Below are 20,966 nucleotides of genomic sequence, written 5' to 3' on the forward strand. Positions count from 1 at the left end.
GAATTGAATGATCATATTGAATGGCGGTGCAGGCTCGAAGGGCCGAATGGCCTCTACTTCTGCACCTATTTTCTATGCTTCTATGATAGGAGCAGAATTGAATTATCATATTGAATGCTATGAAGGGCCGAATGGCCTACTCCTGGCACCTATTTTCTATGATAGGAGCAGAATTGAATGATCATATTGAATAGCGGTGCTGGCTCGAAGGGCCGAATGGTCTACTCCTGCACCTATTTTCTATGTTTCTATGATAGGAGCAGAATTGAATTATCATATTGAATGCTATGAAGGGCCGAATGGCCTACTACTGCACCTATTTTCTATGTTTCTATGATAGGAGCAGAATTGAATTATCATATTGAATGGTGGTGCAGGCTCGAAGGGCCGAATGGTCTCTACTTCTCCACCTATTTTCTATGATAGGAGCAGAATTGAATGATCATATTGAACGGCGGTGCAGGCTCGAAGGACCGAATGGCCTCTACTTCTGCACCTATTTTCTATGTTTCTATGATAGGAGTAGAATTGAATTATCATATTGAATGCTATGAAGGGCCGAATGGCCTACTACTGCACCTATTTTCTATGTTTCTATGATAGGAGCAGAATTGAATTATCATATTGAATGCTATGAAGGGCCGAATGGCCTACTCCTGCACCTATTTTCTATGTTTCTATGGTAGGAGCAGAATTGAATGATGATATTGAATGGTGGTGCAGGCTCGAAGGGCCGAATGGTCTCTACTTCTCCACCTATTTTCTATGATAGGAGTAGAATTGAATTATCATATTGAATGGCGGTGCTGGCTCGAAGGGCCGAATGGTCTCTACTTCTCCACTTATTTTCTATGATAGGAGCAGAATTGAATGATCATATTGAATGGCGGTGCAGGCTCGAAGGACCGAATGGCCTCTACTTCTGCACCTATTTTCTATGCTTCTATGATAGGAGCAGAATTGAATTATCGTATTGAATGCTATGAAGGGCCGAATGGCCTACTCCTGGCACCTATTTTCTATGATAGGAGCAGAATTGAATGATCATATTGAATAGCGGTGCTGGCTCGAAGGGCCGAATGGTCTACTCCTGCACCTATTTTCTATGTTTCTATGATAGGAGCAGAATTGAATTATCATATTGAATGCTATGAAGGGCCGAATGGCCTACTACTGCACCTATTTTCTGTTTCTATGATAGGAGCAGAATTGAATTATCATATTGAATGGTGGTGCAGGCTCGAAGGGCCGAATGGTCTCTACTTCTCCACCTATTTTCTATGATAGGAGCAGAATTGAATGATCATATTGAATGGCGGTGCAAGCTCGAAGGGCCGAATGGCCTCTACTTCTGCACCTATGTTCTATGTTTCTATGATAGGAGCAGAATTGAATGATCATATTGAATGGTGGTGCAGGCTCGAAGGACCGAATGGCCTCTACTTCTGCACCTATTTTCTATGCTTCTATGATAGGAGCAGAATTGAATTATCATATTGAATGCTGTGAAGGGCCGAATGGCCTACCACTGCACCTATTTTCTATGTTTCTATGATAGGAGCAGAATTGAATGATCATATTGAATGGTGGTGCAGGCTCGAAGGGCCGAATGGTCTCTACTTCTCCACCTATTTTCTATGATAGGAGTAGAATTGAATTATCATATTGAATGGCGGTGCTGGCTCGAAGGGCCGAATGGCCTCTACTCCTGCACCTATTTTCTATGTTTCTATGATAGGAGCAGAATTGAATGATGATATTGAATGGTGGTGCAGGCTCGAAGGGCCGAATGGCCTACTTCTGCACCTATTTTCTATGTTTCTATGATAGGAGCAATATTGAATGATGATATTGAATGGTGGTGCAGGCTCGAAGGGCCGAATGGTCTCTACTTCTCCACCTATTTTCTATGATAGGGAGTAGAATTGAATTATCATATTGAATGGTGGTGCAGGCTCGAAGGGCCGAATGGTCTCTACTTCTCCACCTATTTTCTATGATAGGAGCAGAATTGAATGATCATATTGAATGGCGGTGCTGGCTCGAAGGGTCGAATGGCCTACTCCTGCACCTATTTTCTATGTTTCTATGATAGGAGCAGAATTGAATGATGATAGAAACATAGAAACATAGAAATTAGGTGCAGGAATAGGCCATTCGGCCCTTCGAATGATATTGAATGGTGGTGCAGGCTCGAAGGGCCGAATGGTCTCTACTTCTCCACCTATTTTCTATGATAGGAGCAGAATTGAATGATCATATTGAATGGCGGGTTACACAGAAAAGCTGGAGAAACTCAGCGGGTGCAGCAGCATCTATGGAGCGAAGGAAATAGGCAACGTTTCGGGCCGAAACCCTTCTTCATATTGAATGGCGGTGCAGGCTCGAAGGGCCGAATGGTCTCTACTTCTCCACCTATTTTCTATGACAGGAGCAGAATTGAATGATCATATTGAATGGCGGTGCTGGCTCGAAGGGCCGAATGGCACCTATTTTCTATGTTTTGATGAAATGGGGACTACAACTCCCAGCAGGCAGCGCGATCTGCGCATGTGCAATCGCCCTCCTCCTCCCCTCCCCCACTGGGATTCGCCCCCCCCCCCCCCCCGTTTTTTTTCACACACGGTTTTGCCTTCCTCTCTCAACAACGACGGGGAGCGCGGTTTTTTTGGCGAGGGCGGGCGGCGGGTAAAGGGTGTAGACGGGCCCGATTCCCCCGCCCCGGCCCCGGCCCCGGCCGCCATTTGGCAGCAGCAGCAGCAGCAGCAGCACCGCCATCTTGTCTCCTCGTCCGCAGCTCGCAGTTCGCTCGCCCGCGCCTCAAAACCCGCCCGCAACAACCGCGCCGCCGGCCGCTTCCCCCTCACCGCCTTCGCAGCCAGCCCAGTGTGCTTGTCCCACAAGAAATCCGTGATGGCGGAATTCCTCCGGACGGCAAACTCTCTCTCTCTCTCCGTCGTCGCCGCCGCCGCTGCTCCTCTGGGTGACCAACGGCAGTCTGACCACGCCCTCTGTGACGCCACCACGCTGCTCCCGCCCACTCGCCGACGCGACGCTCCCGCCCGATCCCTCCCACCTGATTGGCGGTCGGGCCCGTCAATCAGCGCGTCATCATCTCCCGCCCCCTTTGCCACGTCTGATTGGGCGGCTTGCTGCCCATCAGCTGACATGTACCCCCCCTATTCGACGCCATCGCTGCGACCAACGGCAGCCTGACCATGCCCTCTGTCACGTCACCACGCTGCTCCCGCCCACTCCCTCCCACCTGATTGGCGGTCGGGCCCGTCAATCTGCGCGTCATAATCTCCCGCCCCCTTTGCCACGTCTGATTGGTCGGCTTCCTGTCCATCAGCTGACATGTACCCCGCCCCTCTTCGACGTCGACGCCGCCGCTGCGACCAACGGCAGCCTGACCACGCCCTCTGTGACGTCACCACGCTGCTCCCGCCCACTCTCTCCCACCTGATTGGCGACCAGACCCGCCCATCTGTAGACGTCATCGCGTCCCGCCCCCCTTTGCCATGTTTGATTGGCCAGCTTCCTGTCCATCAGCTGACATCGGACCTCCCTCCCGTTGACGGACTGGACCCGCCCATCTGTAGACGTCAACATATCCCGCCCCCTTTGCCATGTCTGATTGGTCGGTTTCCTGTCCATCAGCAGACGTCCAACCCCCCCTCCCGTTGACGGACTGGGCCCGCCCAAACCAACGCACCTGATTGGTTGGTCGTCCCGTCCATCATCGACCTCGGAGACCCGCCCAATGGCTGCCGTCAGACATCGCCCCTCCCCCCTGGTGACCGTTGAGGACTCGACGATTCAAATTTCCCGCCTCCGGGGCCTTCATGGGTGTCAATGTCCCTTCATGGGTGTCAATGTCCCTTCATGGGTGCCAATGTCTCCCTTCATGGGTGTCAATGTCTCCCTTCATGGGTGTCAATGTCTCCCTTCATGGGTGTCAATGTCCCTTCATGGGTGTCCCTTCATGGGTGTCAATGTCCCTTCATGGGTGTCAATGTCTCCCTTCATGGGTGTCAATGTCCCTTCATGGGTGTCAATGTCCCTCCCCCTTCATGGGTGTCAATGTCCCCTTCATGGGTGTCAATGTCTCCCTTCATGGGTGTCAATGTCTCCCTTCATGGGTGCCCATGTCCCTTCATGGGTGCCCATGTCCCTTCATGGGTGCCCATGTCCCTTCATGGGTGTCAATGTCTCCCTTCATGGGTGTCAATGTCTCCCTTCATGGGTGCCAATGTCTTCATGGGTGTCAATGTCTCCCTTCATGGGTGTCAATGTCCCCCTTCATGGGTGTCAATGTCTCCCTTCATGGGTGCCAATGTCTCCCTTCATGGGTGTCAATGTCTCCCTTCATGGGTGCCAATGTCTCCCTTCATGGGTGTCAATGTCTCCCTTCATGGGTGTCAATGTCTCCCTTCATCCGTGCGTCAATGTCTCCCTTCATGGGTGTCAATGTCCCTTCATGGGTGTCAATGTCTCCCTTCATGGGTGTCAATGTCCCTTCATGGGTGTCAATGTCCCTTCATGGGTGCCCATGTCTCCCTTCATGGGTGCCCATGTCCCTTCATGGGTGCCAATGTCTCCCTTCATGGGTGTCCATGTCTCCCTTCATGGGTGTCAATGTCTCCCTTCATGGGTGTCAATGTCCCTTCATGGGTGTCAATGTCTCCCTTCATGGGTGTCAATGTCTCCCTTCATGGGTGCCAATGTCTCCCTTCATGGGTGTCAATGTCTCCCTTCATGGGTGTCAATTGTCCCTTCATGTGTGTCAATGTCCCTTCATGGGTGTCAATGTCTCCCTTCATGGGTGTCAATGGGTGTCAATGTCCCTTCATGGGTGTCAATGTCTCCCTTCATGGGTGTCAATGTCTCCCTTCATGGGTGTCAATGTCCCTTCATGGGTGCCCATGTCCCTTCATGGGTGTCAATGTCTCCCTTCATGGGTGTCAATGTCCCTTCATGGGTGTCAATGTCTCCCTTCATGGGTGTCAATGTCTCCTTCATGGGTGCCAATGTCCCTTCATGGGTGTCAATGTCTCCCTTCATGGGTGCCCATGTCCCTTCATGGGTGTCAATGTCCCTTCATGGGTGTCAATGTCTCCCTTCATGGGTGTCAATGTCTCCCTTCATGGGTGTCAATGTCCCTTCATGGGTGTCAATGTCTCCCTTCATGGGTGTCAATGTCCCTTCATGGGTGTCAATGTCTCCCTTCATGGGTGCCAATGTCCCTTCATGGGTGTCAATGTCTCCCTTCATGGGTGTCAATGTCTCCCTTCATGGGTGCCCATGTCCCTTCATGGGTGTCAATGTCCCTTCATGGGTGTCTATGTCTCTTTCATGGGTGTCAATGTCTCTTCATGGGTGTCAATGTCCCTTCATGGGTGTCAATGTCTCTTCATGGGTGTCAATGTCCCCTTCAGGGGTGTCAATGTCTCCCTTCATGGGTGTCAATGTCTCCCTTCATGGGTGTCAATGTCCCTTCATGGGTGTCAATGTCTCCCTTCATGGGTGTCAATGTCTCCCTTCATGGGTGTCAATGTCCCTTCATGGGTGTCAATGTCCCTTCATGGGTGTCAATGTCATGGGTGTCAATCCCTTCATGGGTGCCCATGTCACCCTTCATGGGTGTCAATGTCCCCTTCATGGGTGCCAATGTCTCCCTTCATGGGTGCCCATATCCCTTCATGGGTGTCAATGTCCCTTCATGGGTGTCAATGTCTCCCTTTCATGGGTGTCAATGTCTCCTTCATGGGTGTCAATGTCCCCTTCATGGGTGCCATGTCTCCCTTCATGGGTGCCCATCATGGGTGTCAATGTCCCTTCATGGGTGTCAATGTCCCTTCATGGGTGTCAATGTCTCCCTTCATGGGTGTCAATGTCTCCCTTCATGGGTGTCAATGTCTCCCTTCTCCCTTCATGGGTGCCAATGTCTCCCTTCATGGGTGTCAATGTCCCTTCATGGGTGTCAATGTCTCCCTTCATGGGTGTCAATGTCTCCCTTCATGGGTGTCAATGTGTCCCTTCATGGGTGTCAATGTCTCCCTTCATGGGTGTCAATGTCCCTTCATGGGTGTCAATGTCTCCCTTCATGGGTGTCAATGTCCCTTCATGGGTGTCAATGTCTCCCTTCATGGGTGTCAATGTCTCTTCATGGGTGCTAATGTCCCTCATCATCATGGGTGCCAATGCAAGGATTTGAGTATAGGAGCAGGGAGGTTCTACTGCAGTTGTACAGGGTCTTGGTGAGACCACATCTGGAGTATTGCGTACAGTTTTGGTCTCCTAATCTGAGGAAAGACATTCTTGCCATAGAGGGAGTACAGAGAAGGTTCACCAGACTGATTCCTGGGATGGCAGGACTTTCATATGAAGAAAGACTGGATAGACTCAGCTTGTACTCGCTAGAATTTTAAAGATTAGAAGATTGAGGGGGGGATCTTATAGAAACTTACAAAATTCTGAAGTTGGTTGGACAGGCTAGATGCAGGAAGATTGTTCCCGATGTTGGGGAAGTCCAGAACAAGGGGCCACACACAGTTTAAGGATAAGAGGGAAATCTTTTAGGACCGAGATGAGAAAATCATTTTTCACACAGAGAGTGGTGAATCTGTGGAATTCTCTGCCACAGAAGGTAGTTGAGGCCACAGTTCATTGGCTATATTTAAGAGGGAGTTAGATGTAACCCTTGTGGCTAAAGGGATCAGGGGGTATGGAGAGAAGGCAGGTACAGGATACTGAGTTGGATGATCATATTGAATGGCGGTGCAGGCTCGAAGGGCCGAATGGCCTCTCCTGCACCTATTTTCTATGTTTCATGGGTGCCAATGTCCCTCATCATCATGGGTGCCAATCTCTTTCTTGGTCCTCCAAAATATTCCAAAATGGAATTTAAACTGGAAGTGACTCTTCCCAGAAAGGTTTTTTGGGAAGAAAGAGGACATGACTTCAGAATTAAGGGACAGAAGTTTAGGGGTAATATGAGGGGGAACTTCTTTACTCAGAGAGTGGTAGCGGTGTGGAATGAGCTTCCAGTGGAAGTGGTGGAGGCAGGTTCATTGGTATCATTTAAAAATAAATTGGATAGGCATATGCATAGGAATGGAGGGTTATGGTATGAGTGCAGGCAGGTGGGACTAAGGGGGAAAAAATTTGTTCGGCATGGACTTGTAGGGCCGAAATGGCCTGTTTCTGTGCTGTAATTGTTATATGGTTAAAGAGCTACTTTAAATTTAGTTGCATCTGGTTGGGTAACTATGGTAGGGTGAAGATTATTCCATGCTTTAATTGTGCGGGGGAAGAACGAATTGCTGTCCTCATCTGTCTTTGTAGCTGGAATCTCAAATTGGATCGAATGCCCTCGTCTGCTCTTAATTAGTCTGTGTTTGGTGTAGGGCTTGTAATCTATGTTGAGCTGACCTATTTAACATTTTGTAAAATCAGGTCAAACGGCGAGCTTCACGTCCGTCTTGGAGAGGGTTCTACCCCGACCAGTGAATTCAGAAGGTTTAAGAAGGAACTGTGCAGATGCTGGAAAATCGAAGGCACACAAAAATGCTGGAGAAACTCAGCGGGTGCAGCAGCATCTATGGAGCGAAGGAAATAAGCTGCTGCACATTTGAACATTGAATTCTCCCAATTTTGTTAGCCCTTGCTGTCTCCTCCCATCCCTCAGCCCTCGGGCTCCTCCTCCTCCTTTTTCCTTTCTTCTCCCCGCCACCCCCCCATCAGTCTGAAGAAGGGTTTCGGCTCGAAACGTTACCTATTTCCTTCGCTCCATAGATGCTGCTGCACCCGCCGAGTTTCTCCAGCATTTTTGTGTACCAGTGAATTCAGAAGTTTGGTAGCACTCGCATCTCTCTCATAGGTGTTAGTAACAAATCCTCATCATACACAGACAATAGGTGTGGGAGGAGGCCATTCGGCCCTTCGAACCAGCACCGCCATTCACTGTGATCATTCCCCAATCAGTACCCCGTTCCTGCCTTCTCCCCCATATCCCCTGACTCTCTCTCACTATCTTTAAGAGCCCTATCTAGCTCTCTTGAAAGAATTCTCTCCAGAGAACCGGCCTCCACCGCCCTCTGAGGCAGAGAATTCCACAGACTCGCAACTCTCTGGGTGAAAAAGCGTTTCCTCGTCTCCGTTCTAAATGACTTGCCTCTCATTCTTAAACTGTGGCCCCTGGGTGTGGACTCCTATCCTTCATCGGGAACATGTTTCCTTCATTCCCTAACATCGAGAACATGTTTCCTGCCTCCAGCGTGTCCAAACCATTAACAATCTTATATGTTTCAAAATAGGTGCAGGAGGCAGGAATATATATGTGCAGGAATATATGTGCAGGAATATATATTTTTTACACCCAGATTAAATCAGCCATGATCACATTGAACGGCGGTGCACCGCCATTCAATGTGATCGTGGCTGATCATCCCCAATCAGTACCCCGTTCCTGCCTTCTCCCCATATCCCCTGACTCCGCTATCTTTAAGAGATCTATCTAGCTCTGATCATCCCCAATCAGTCCCCCCCCCCCCCCCCCCCCACCTTACCCACTCAATTGCAGTCACCCATACAAATACTGCAGTCAGACAGAGATATTGCCCCATTTATTTAAGGAAGAGTGATCACAGATACGACACACGGCACCAGGTTAAAGGGATGCCTACATGCCTGATGTGATTGTTTGAAGGCCCACGGGCTGCATCATCTTTCCCTGGATCCCGACGATGGGTTTCTGCGGAGAGGGGTCCAGGGGCGAAGTCGTACAGTTCGCGGCTCGGGGGGACGGACGGAGACCCCCCCCCCCCCCCCATCAGAGAATCCGAAGGTTCGGAAAACGGCATCGGGGAACGAAGGGAAAGAGTTCCTTGCTTCAGCCGGGCCCAGCTGGTAGACAGGAGAGAGCCATGGCATCACGGATTCAGGTTTGGGAGCGGTTGATGCCTCATCCTGCGGTGTTTTATTAACTCCTGTGTATTCTCCATCCAGAAACACTGCAAAAACGGAACAAAATGGTGAGTCTACAATACAATACAATACAAAACACTTTATTTGTCCCCGAGGGGCAATTCAGATGTTCCTGCAGCACACTAATAAAAATACAACATAGCATTCAAGAACTTTAACATTAGAACATAAAAACATCCCCCCACAATGGTTCCCACTGTGGGGGAAGGCACAAAGTCCAGTCCCCATCCTCTTGTCCACCCAAAATCGGGCCTATTGAGGCCTCCACAGTCGCCGTTACGGGGGCCCGATGTTCCCGGCCGTTCTCGCCGGGTGATGGTACTCCAACGTCGGGAGAACCCTCAGCGGCTTGGGGTGCCAGGAACGGCCGCCCTCCTACCGGAGACCGCGGCTTCCAAGCCAACAGACCGCGCCGAACGGAGCCCCACACACTGGCGATCTCGGCGAGAGATCCCAGGCTCCGAGATGTAAAGTTCAGCGCCGCAGTTGGCCGCTCCACAGAACCGCGGCTCCACGATGTTATTATCGGCGGTCCCAGCATACTGGAGTTCCAGCGCGGCGACCCAGACAAGGCATCGCCCGCTCCGCAATAGCGCTCCAGCGCCGCGCTGAGGCTCCGGCCAGGTCCCCTCAGGAAACGTCGCTCCAGGACCCGCTGGTAGGCCGCGAGGACAGGTCGAAGGTGCTGCTCGGAGGAAGGCAGCCTCTCCGACCAGGTAGGGACTTGAAAAGCAGTTTCCCCCTTCCCCCCCCACCACCTCCCACATAAAAGATTAGACCCCCAACTAAACACTTTAACGTACTAAAAATAATAAAAGAAGTGAAAGAAAATGGACAGCTGCAGGATAGGGGAAGGGAAACGCATTCAGTGGCCCATCTGGGCCTTGGCATGTACTCTGTCATTCATCTTATCATAGCCGATCTCTCTCAATACCATGTGAGAACGGAGAGGATGAGAAGGAGTTTCTTCCCAGCGGCCATTCGGACTGTAAACCCCTATCTCACCAGGGACTAACTTTACTGTATCGATATAGCAGATCTATAACGGTGAGACCCAGCGGAGGTTGGGCGATCGTTTCGCTGAACACCTCCGCTCTGGGTCCACAATAACCAACCTGACCTCCCGGTGACTCAGCACTTCAACTCCCCCTCCCACTCCGTTGGGATGTAATGTTAAAATTGTACAAGGCATTGTTGAGGCCAATTCTGGAGTATGGGGTACAATTTTGGTCGCCTAGTTATAGGAAGGATGTCAACAAAATAGAGAGAGTACAGAGGAGATTTACTAGAATGTTGCCTGGGTTTCAGCAACTAAGTTACAGAGAAAGGTTGAACAAGTTGGGGCTTTATTCTTTGGAGCGAAGAAGGTAAAGGGGGGACTTGATAGAGGTCTTTAAAATGATGAGAGGGATAGAAAGGGTTGACGTGAAAAAGTTTTTCCCACTGAGAGTAGGGAAGATTCAACCAAGGGGACATGACTTGAGAATTAAGGGACTGAAGTTTAGGGGTAACATGAGGGGGAACTTCTTTACTCAGAGAGTGGTAGCTGTGTGGAATGAGCTTCCAGTGAAGGTGGTGGAGGCAAGTTCGTTTTTATCATTTAAAAATAAATTGGATAGTTATATGGATGGGAAGGGAATGGAGGGTTATGGTCTGAGCGCAGGTATATGGGACTAGGGGAGATTATGTGTTCGGCACGGACTAGAAGGGTCGAGATGGCCTGTTTCCGTGCTGTAATTGTTATATGGTTATAGAAACATAGAAAATATGTGCAGGAGGAGGCCATTCGCTTCGAGCCTGCACCGCCATTCACCGTGATCATGGCTGATCTTCCCCAATCAATAACCCATGCCTGCCTTCTCCCCATATCCCCTGACTCCACCAGCCCCTAGAGCTCCATCTAATGCCCCTGTCCCACTTAGGAAACCGGAACGGAAACCTCTGGAGACTTTGCGCCCCACCCAAGGTTTCCGTGCGGTTCCCGGAGGTTGCAGGTGGTTGCCGGAGGTTGCAGGTAGTGGAAGCAACCTAGGGAGACTGACAAAAACCTCCGGGAACCTCACGGAAACCTCGGGTGGGGCGCAAAGTCTCCAGGTGTTTCCGTTCAGGTTTCCTAAGTGGGACAGGGGCATAACTCTCTCCTAAACCCATCCAGTGAATCGGCCTCCACTGCCCTCTGTGGCAGGGAATTCCACAAATTCACAACTCTCTGGGTGGAAAAGTTTTTTCTCACCTCAGTCTTAAATGGCCTCCCCTTTATTCTAAGACTGTGTGTGGCCCCTGGTTCTGGACTCGCCCAACATTGGGAACATTTTTCCTGCATCTAGCTTTGTCCAGTCCTTTTATAATTTTATATGAGTTTATATCAGAAGAGAACTGGGCTCAGTCCTGACTTTGGGTGCTGTCTGTACAGACTTTGTACGTTCTCCCTGTGACTGTGTCGGCTTTCTCCAGCTGCTCAGGTTCCCTCCCACGTCCCAAAGACGTGCAGATTTGTAGGTTAATTGGCTTCTGTTCATTCACACCAGCATTGTAGCATCAGACTAGAGCACGAGCATCTTGTCCAGAAATATTACAATCTGGTTTGGGAATTGCTCTGCCCAGGACAGGAAGGCTCTGCAGAGAGTAGTGCGTTCGGCCGAACGCACTATGGGAACTCCACTCACCCCCCTGCAGGAACTATACATCAGGAGGTGCAACTCCAGAGCCAATAAGATCATGGGAGACCCCTTCCACCCCTGCAACGGACTGTTCCAGCTGCTACGGTCAGGCAAACGCCTCCGTTGCCATGCTGTGAGAACGGAGAGGTTGAGAAGGAGTTTCTTCCCAGAGGCCATTTGGACTGTAAACCCTCTAACCTTTCTGTCCTGGGCCTCCTCCACTGTTAGAGTGAGGCCCAGCGCACAAATTGGAGGAACAGCACCTCGTATTTCGCTTGGGCAGCTTCCACCCCAGCGTCCGAAGAACGGTTTCAACCCAAAACGCCACCCATTCCTTCTCTCCATAGATGCTGCCTCACCCGCTGAGTTTCTCCAACATTTTGTGTCGACCTTCGATGAAGTTTAATGTGGATAAATGTGAGCTTATCCACTTTGCTATCAAAAACAGGAAGGCAGATTACTATCTAAATGGCGTCAAGTTGGGAATAGGGGAAGTACAACGGGATCCTGTACATCAGTCAATGAAAGTAAGCATGCAGGTACAGCAGGCAGTGAAGAAAGCCAATGGCATGTCGGCCTTTGTAACAAGAGGAGTCAAGTATAGGAGCAAAGAGGTCCTTCTGCAGTTGTACAGGGCCCTAGTGGGACCACACCTGGAGTATTGTGTACAGTTTTGGTCCCCTAATTTGAGGAAGGACATTCTTGCTATTGAGGGAGCCCAGTGTAGGTTTACAAGGTTAATTCCCGGGATGGCGGGACTGGCATACGCTGAGAGCATGGAGCGGATGGGCTTGTGTACACTGGAGTTTAGAAGGATGAGAGGGTATCTCATTGAAACATATAAGATTATTAAGGTGTTTAAGAAGGAACTGTGCAGATGCTGGAAAATCGAAGGTACACAAAAAAAGCTGGAGAAACTCAGCGGGTGCAGCAGCATCTATGGAGCGAAGGAAATAGGCAATGTTTCGGGCCGAAACCCTTCTGGGTTTCGGCCCGAAACGTTGCCTATTTCCTTCAGGATTTCGGGCCTGAAATTACCTATTTCCTTCAGGTTTTCAGCCAACATTTTGCCAAACGTTGCCCATTTCCTTCGCTCCATAGATGCTGCTGCACCCGCTGAGTTTCTCAAGATTATTTAGGGCTTGGACACGCTTGAGGCAGGAAACATGTTCCCGATGTTGGGGGAGTCCAGAACCAGGGGCCACACACACACACACACACAGTTAAGAATAAGGGCATTTAGAACGTAGACGAGGAAACTTTTTTTGCATTTCGTTGTCTCTGTACTGTACACTGACAATGACAATTAAAATTGAATCTGAATCTGAATCTGAATCTTTTTCTCACACTGAGTTGTGAGTCTGTGGAATTCTCGGTGGAGGCCGGTTCTCTGGATGCTTTCAAGAGAGAGCTAGATAGGGCTGTTAAAGATAGCAGAGTCAGGGGGATATGGGGAGAAGGCAGGAACGGGGTACTGATTGGGGATGATCAGCCGTGATCACATTGAATGGCGGTGCTGGCCGGAGATGGCCTACTCCTGCACCTATTGTCGATTATCCAGCATCTGCAGTTCTTTCTCAGACCGATTAAAGATATGTCTTTCAGCCTCGGTGTAAGCACCAGGACGGCTGTGTTTTATCACCGGGGGGCCGTTCCACTCTAGCGGGACTGGGTCTACCCCTCCACCTCGTCCCCCGCCCCACCTTACCATCAGCTTATTGACTCGGAGGATGGTGCCCTGGAGATCCGTGACCTTCCGCAGGTTCTCCTGAAACCTGGCCAGCTCACCGTTCAACTCCTCGACCGCCTCGGCAAGCTCTGTCGAGGGCAAGGGCACAGGTGAGTGGAGGGCAGGGGTCAGGGCCCAGAAAACATAGAAACATAGAAATTAGGTGCAGGAGTAGACCATTCGGCCCTTCGAGCCTGCACCGCCATTCAACATGATCATGGCTGATCATCCAACTCAGTATCCCGTACCTGCCTTCTCTCCATACCCCCTGATCCCCTTAGCCACAAGGGCCACATCTAACTCCCTCTTAAATATAGCCAATGAACTGTGTGGCCTCAACTACCCTCCGTGGCAGAGAGTTCCAGAGATTCACCACTCTCTGCGTGAAAAAAGTTCTTCTCATCTCGGTTTTAAAGGATTTCCCCCTTATCCTTAAGCTGTGACCCCTTGTCCTGGACTTCCCCAACATCGGGGAACAATCTTCCTGCATCTAGCCTGTCCAACCCCTTAAGAATTTTTGTAAGTTTCTATAAGATCCCCTCTCAATCTTCTAAATTCTAGAGAGTATAAACCAAGTCTATCCAGTCTTTCTTCATAAGACAGTCCTGACATCCCAGGAATCAGTCTGGTGAACCGTCTCTGCACTCCCTCTATGGCCCCTCTTAACCGAGGGGCGCGTGGGGGGGGGGGGGGGGTTGTGTGGCGGGGACGCGGAGTGTGAGGGAACAGAGTTGGTTCGGACAGAGGGGGGGGGGGGGGGGGGGGGGGGCAGATTGCAACCATCACATGGTCCGCCCTGTTTCGACTAATGCAATCACCCTGGCGTGAAGAATCAAATAGGGTGATTTCACCAAATTTCAAATGAGCGTAGATCCCCCCCTCACGTGACCGAAAATTTTAACTGGAGGACATATGTCACTTCGGTACATGTTAGTGAATGGGGAAACACGCACTTTCCCACCCGTTAAAAACATGGAAAACGGCCGATTTATGAGCTGAAGTTTTCTGTGCTAGTCGGGGTGATCGTGAAGCACAGCGACCTAAATTTTCAGGCAAAAACAAAGATAGAAAGCAAGGTAATTACAAGAGGGAACTGAAGGTGGAAAACAGCGGAAGTGAACAGCGGACATTTGCCGTGGTGATTTAAAGATCCACAATATCGGGAATTATCGCGTTTGCTCGCTGAATTTCATCAAAAGTAAGTTGATAATGCCTTACTTTTGATGAAATTCAGCGAGCAAACGCGATAATTCCCGATTCAGTTCCTGAACAGTTTGCTGTTCACTTCCGCTGTTTTTCCACCTTCAGTTCCCTCTTGTAATTACCTCACTTTCTATCTTTGCTTTTGCCTGAAAATTTAGGTCGCTGTGCTTCACGGTCACCCCGACTAGCACAGAAAATTTCAGCTCAAAAATCGGCCGTTTTCCATGTTTGTAACGGGTGGGAAAGTGCGTGTTTCCCCATTCACTAACATGTACCGAAGTGACATATGCCCTCCAGTTAAAATTTTCGGTCACGTGAGGGGGGATCTACGCTCATTTGACATTTGGTGAAATCACCCTATAGAACAAAGGTACACAAAAATGCTGGAGAAACTCAGCGGGTGCAGCAGCATCTATGGAGCGAAGGAAATAGGCAACGTTTTGGGCCGAAACCTTTCTTCAAAGGCCTTCTCCTTTGAAGAAGTTCTCCTCCTGATTTTCCAGCATCTGCAGTTCCTTCTCAAACACTTTGTCTACTCCACTCCATCTCCTCAAGGTGTGCCTACTTTGAAGAAGTTCTCCTCCCCATAGATGCTGCTGCACCCGCTGAGTTTCTCCAGCATTTTTGTGTACCTTCGATTCTCCAGCATCTGCACAGTTCCTTCTTAAACAAGTTGTCCTACAACTTTAGGCTGTGGACGCCACATGCAAGAAGGAGACAGAGGGGGCAGGGGTGAAGGGTGGGGGGGAGTGAGCGTGGGCAGAGCGAGGGGGGCTGGTGGCGAAAGGGGGCACTGAGGGTGAGGGGAGGGGGCTGCAAAGCGAGGGAATGGGGGGAGGTTGGGGCAGAAGGGGGGCAGGGGTGGAGGAGGTCAGACGGATAGGTGGGTGGGGCGGGCAGGGCAGGGGGGAAGGGGAGGGATGTTGGGGCGAGGGAAACAGGGGATTCGGTAGTAGGATTAGAGAACAGGGAAAAGGGGGGGTTCAGGGGGGAGGGGAGGGGAGAGTAGGGGAGAGAGAGAGAGAGGGGGGGCAAGGAGGGAAGAAAGGAGTCGGGGGGTAGAGTGAAGGGAGAGTGAGGGGAGTTGGACGGAAGGGGATGGGGGTAAGAGAGGGGGGGCAGGAGGGAGGAAGCGAGAGAGGGAGGGAGGGAGAGAGAGGGAGGGAGGGAGAGGGAGAGTGGGAGAGAGAGGGAGAGAAGGAGGGAAAATGAGGGAGAGAGGGAGGAAGAGAGAGAGAGAGAGAGGGGAGAGGGAGTGACGGGGAGATGGGGAGAGAGAGATGGAGAGAGATACGGAGAGGGATAGGGGGAGGAATGAAGAGAGGATTTAGAAATATGGAGATGGAGAGAGAGAGGGGGAGAGGGGGAGGGAGGGGGGAGAAGGAGGAGGGAAGAAAGGGGGAGTGAGGAGTCAGGGGGGAGGGTGAAGGGGAGTGAGGGGAGGAGGAGAGAGGGGAGAGAAGAGGAAGAGGGAAGGAAAGAGATAGGGAAGAGGGGGGGGGGGGAAAGGGGGAAGGAAAGAGGGGAGGAAGGAAGAGAGGGAGGGAGAGAGGAGGAGGGGGGGGAGGAGGGGGAGGGGGGAGAGGGAAAGGGGAGGAGAGAGTAGAGAGAGGGAGGGGAGTGAGAGGGAGAGGGGGAGTATAGAGGAGTGGGAGGAGTGGAGGAAGGGGGGAGGGCCAGGAGAGGGGGAGGAGGAGTAGGGTCGTGAGGGGAGAGTAGGTGGGGAGAAGGAGCAAGGGGGAGGGAAAGAGGGAGAGGGGGAGGGAGAGGCAGAGGGAAGAGAAGGAGAGAGGGGAGAGGGAGTGGGGGGGGATAGGATGGAGAGGAGGGGTGGGGGTGATGGACCGGGTGGGGAGGAGGAAGGAGGGAGGAGCCGGGAAAGAGGAAGGTGGGGGGGAGGAGGTGGGGAGGGGAGAGGGGGGAGGAGGGAGAGGGAGTGATCGGCACCTCTCGCTTCCCGGCATTGTAGCGGTGGGTCGGTGGCCCCTCCCCCTCCCCGCCTACATTGCAACAAATCTGGCGCCAAGTCGAGAGCGGGTGGCCGAGCAGCGGCTGCAGCTTGTGTTGGAGTTACACCCCCCTCACCCCCTCCACCCCACCCTCACCCTCACTCTACTTCCCCCCCTCACTGCCCCCACCCTCCTCTCTCCCTCCCCTCCACCCACCCCCCCCATCCACCACACCCCCTTCACTTTGCTGGTGGTCTTCAACCCCCACCCTCACCCTCCAAGATCCCTAGAGGAGCTCCTCTAGGATCTTTGCTCACCACCCCCTCCCCATCCCCCCCTATCCCCCAACCCCTCACTGGCTGGTGTTTACCCCCCCCCCCCCCCACCCCCCTCTGGCTGGTCACTGGCTGGTGGTCTTTACCACAAACCCTCAACCCCCCACCCTCACCTCACACCCACCTCCCCCCTATCCCCCCTTCACTGGCCTGGTGGTCCCCCTACCCCCACCCTCACCCCCACCCCCCCCCCCTCAACCCCCCCCCCTCACACAGCCTCTCTGTGGTGGCTCCACCCTCACCCCCCCCCCCAAACCCTCAACCCCCCACACAGCCTCACCCCCCCCTCACCACCACACCCTCACCTTCCACCCCCAACCCTCACCCCCCCTCCTTCCCCCTCACCCTTTGTCTTCACCCCTCCCCTCCCACCCTCACTCCCCCCCCTCCCACCCCCTCACATCCACCACCCCTCCCTCACTCCCACCCCCTCCTCACCCCCCCCTCACTGGCTGGGTGGTCTTTACCTTCACCTCACCCCTCACCTCACCCCCACCCTCAACCCCCCCGCCCCCCCCCCCCCACAACCCCAACCCCCCCCTCCACCCTCACCCTCACCCTCACCACCCCCCTCATCCTCCACCCCCTCACCCTCCTCACCCTCACCCCCCCCCACCCCACCCTCACCCTCCCCCCTCACCCCCCACCCAAAACCCTCACCCTCACCCCCCCACCCCCATGGCAACCCACCAACACCCCTCCACCCCCACCCCACTCACCCTCCACCCCCTCACCCCCTCCCCCCCCTCACCCCCCCCCCCCTCACCCCCCTCCACCCACCTCCCACACACCCTCCACCCCTCCACCCCCTCACCCTCCACCCCCCCTCAACATCACCCTCCCCTCCACACCAACCCCCCCACCCCCTCACCATCACCCACACCCTCATCCTCCACCCCCTCACCATCACCCCTACCCCCATCCTCACCTCTTCACCCTCTTTTTCTTATCACACGCACCTCCCTACGTGCAGGAAGGAACTGCAGATGCTGGTTTAAACTGAAGATATACACACAAAGCTGGAGTAACTCAGCGGGACGGGCAGCGTCTCTGGAGAGAGGGGAATGGGTGACGTTTTGTGTCGAGACCCTTCTTCACCTTCCTGCACGTGGTTGAGTTGAGTTTATCGGCAGGTGTGTCGAGGTAGAGGAGAAAGAAAGCCTTCATAGCGTGCTATCCTGACTGTGACATGATTACAATCAAAGTACTTCAGACTGAGCGAGGTTGGTTGGCTTGTAAGATGGCCTGTGGCAACAAGACTCAAGATTCAAGAGAGTTTATTGTCCTGTGTCCCAGATAGGACAGTGAAATCTGCTTTGCAAGAACAGGGGAGGGCACAGAGACAGGTGTGAAAAGGAGACATCAAAGGGGATGAGGAAAAAATAGATCATTGTTACCGAGGGGAAGGTTACACTTAACGAAGCACACACATATAAAATATAATCTGGAGGACAGTCAGACTGATTGGAGACTAGGATGGGGGAGGGAGCAAGAGTCAAGGGTGTTTTATTGTTAGTACACAAAAATGCTGAAGAAACTCAGCGGGTGCAGCAGCATCTATTTCCTTCACTCCACAGATGCTGCTGCACCCGCTGAGTTTCTCCAGCATTTTTGTCTACCTTCGATTTTCCAGCATCTGCACAGTTCCTTCTTAAACACAGTGTTTTAGTGTCACATGTCCCGAACGGGCCAATGAAATTCTTACTTGCTGCAACACAACAGAAAGAGTGAACATGTAAACATTGTATATAACGGGGGAACAAAAAAGAAAAAGTTCAATAAATTGTAGATGACATGTGCATGTACCTTTAATATAGTGGCCTCACCACTACTAACCACTCCCCATATCAGAAGTATAATTGCAACCTCCCCACCCATTGATCCCTCTCTAGCTCCTGTGACAGACCACGTACAGCTAGGGCAGCAACGGTTATGTGATATCAATAAAAAGTAGTAAAGACACAGTGTGTACATGACCTCATCTTACATGGTGTCAGAAGTGGGATACGAACCCACGCCTCCATGTAAAGATAAACAAATATAGTGCAAATAACAAATAATAATGGTAGAAGGGTTTATAATAATAATAATGAAGAAGGGTTTCGGCCCGAAACTTTGCCGATTTCCTTCGCTCCGTAGATGCTGCTGCATCCGCTGAGTTTCTCCAGCATTTTTGTGTACCTAACAATTAATAATAGTCTTTTGCAGTTCAGACCTCAGAGCTTACTCATTGAAGAAGGGTCTCTGCCCGAAACGTTGCCTATTTCCTTCGCTCCATAGATGCTGCTGCAGCCGCTGAGTTTCTCCAGCATTTTTGTCTACCTTCGATTTTCCAGCATCTGCACAGTTCCTTCTTCAACAAGAGCGTAATAGCCTGATGGCTGTGGGGAAGAAGCTGTTCCTGAACCTGGACGTTGCAGTCTTCAGGCTCCTGTACCTTCTTCCCGATGGCAGTGGTGAGATGAGTGTGTGGCCAGGATGGTGTGGGGTCCTTGATGATGTTGGCTGCCTTTTGGAGGCAGCGACTGCGATAGATCCCCTTCGACGGTGGGGAGGTGAAAGCCGGTGATGGACTGTGCAGTGGGTCAGAAATGGAGAGAGAGAGAGCAAGGGTTACTTGAAGTAAGTCAAGTCAAGTCAACTCAAGTGAGTTTATTGTCATGTGTCCCTGTATAGAACAATGAAATTCTTGCTTTGCTTCAGCACAACAGAACATAGTAGGCATTTACTACAAAACAGATCAGTGTGTCCATATACCATTATATAAATATATACACACACATGAATAACTAAACTGATGAAGTGCAAATAACAGATAATGGGTTATTAATGTTCAGAGTTTTGTCCGAGCCAGGTTTAATAGCCTGATGGCTGTGGGGAAGTAGCTATTCCTGAACCTGGGCGTTGCAGTCTTCAGGCTCCTGTACCTTCTACCTGAAGGTAGCAGGGAGATGAGTGTGTGGTCAGGATGGTGTGAGTCTTTGATGATACTGCCAGCCTTTTTGAGGATAGATCCCCTCGATGGAAGGAAGATCAGAGCCGATGATGGACTGGGCAGTGTTTACTACTTTTTGTAGTCTTTTCCTCTCCAGGGCGCTCAAATTGCCGAACCAAGCCACGATGCAACCGGGCAGCATGCTCTCTACTATGCACCTGTAGAAGTTAGAGAGAGTCTTCCTTGACAAACCGACTCTCCGTAATCTTCTCAGGAAGTAGAGGCGCTGATGAGGTTTTTTGATAATTGCGTTAGTGTTCTCGGACCAGGAAAGATCTTCAGAGATGTGCACGCCCAGGATTTGAAGCTCTTGACCCTTTCAACCATCGACCCGTTGATATAAATGGGGCTGTGGGTCCCCCTCCTACTCCTTCCAAATCCACAATCAGTTCCTTGGTTTTGCTGGTGTTGAGGGCCAGGTTATTGCGCTGGCACCATATGGACAGTTGCTCGATCTCCCTTCTATACTCTGACTCGTCCCCATCAGTGATACGCCCCACAACAGTGGTGTCGTCAGCGAACTTGATGATGGAGTTCGCACTGTGACCGGTTACGCAGTCATGGGTATAGAGTGAGTACAGCAGGGGGGTGAGCACGCAGCCTTGAGGTGCTCCCGTGCTGATTGTTATCGAGGCTGACACATTTCCACCAATACGAACAGACTGTGGTCTGTGGATGAGGAAGTGGAGGATCCAGTTGCAGAGGGATGCACAGAGACCCAGTTCTGCGAGTTTGGTCACCAGCTTGGAGGGGATGAATGTGTTGAATGCCGAGCTGTAATCGATGAATAACAGCCTGGCATATGTGTTTTTGTTGTCCAGAGCAGAGTGGAGGTTTCTGTTTGCGATCACCACACCACTTTTACCCCTAGTTTACATATCGCACTGGTGAATCGAGTGTGGGCATGTTCCTCCTTCAATGTACAATGTTCAATGTACAAACAAAATAGAGAGAATACAGAGGAGATTTACTAGAATGTTGCCCGGGTTTCAACAACTAAGTTACAGAGATAGGTTGAATAAGTTAGGTCTTTATTCTCTGGAGCGCAGAAGGTTGAGGGGGGACTTGATAGAGGTCTTTAAAATGATGAGAGGGATAGACAGAGTT

General features: G+C 51.4%; 1 protein-coding gene and 1 long non-coding RNA gene across 3 annotated transcripts in view; both read right to left on the reverse strand.

Moving 5' to 3' along the window:
* The window catches only part of clk2a (CDC-like kinase 2a), a 40,427-nt gene extending 37,408 nt beyond the window's left edge, over positions 1-3,019 (reverse strand). For both annotated transcript variants that reach the window (XM_055631151.1, XM_055631150.1), the window contains exon 1: positions 2,868-3,019. The gene's annotated coding sequence lies outside the window, so the exon portion shown is untranslated. The remainder of the gene's footprint in view (positions 1-2,867) is intronic.
* Positions 3,020-8,600: 5,581 nt separating this feature from the next.
* Positions 8,601-13,884, reverse strand: LOC129694431 (uncharacterized). Its single transcript, XR_008723002.1, has 2 exons — positions 13,357-13,884; positions 8,601-9,014 (listed from the first exon to the last, which is right to left on the reverse strand). It is a non-coding gene; the product is annotated as an uncharacterized LOC129694431 (long non-coding RNA).
* Between the last annotated feature and the right edge of the window lie 7,082 nt (positions 13,885-20,966).

This window comes from Leucoraja erinacea, unplaced genomic scaffold (genome assembly GCF_028641065.1).
Source record: "Leucoraja erinacea ecotype New England unplaced genomic scaffold, Leri_hhj_1 Leri_663S, whole genome shotgun sequence".
NCBI lineage: Eukaryota > Metazoa > Chordata > Chondrichthyes > Rajiformes > Rajidae > Leucoraja > Leucoraja erinaceus.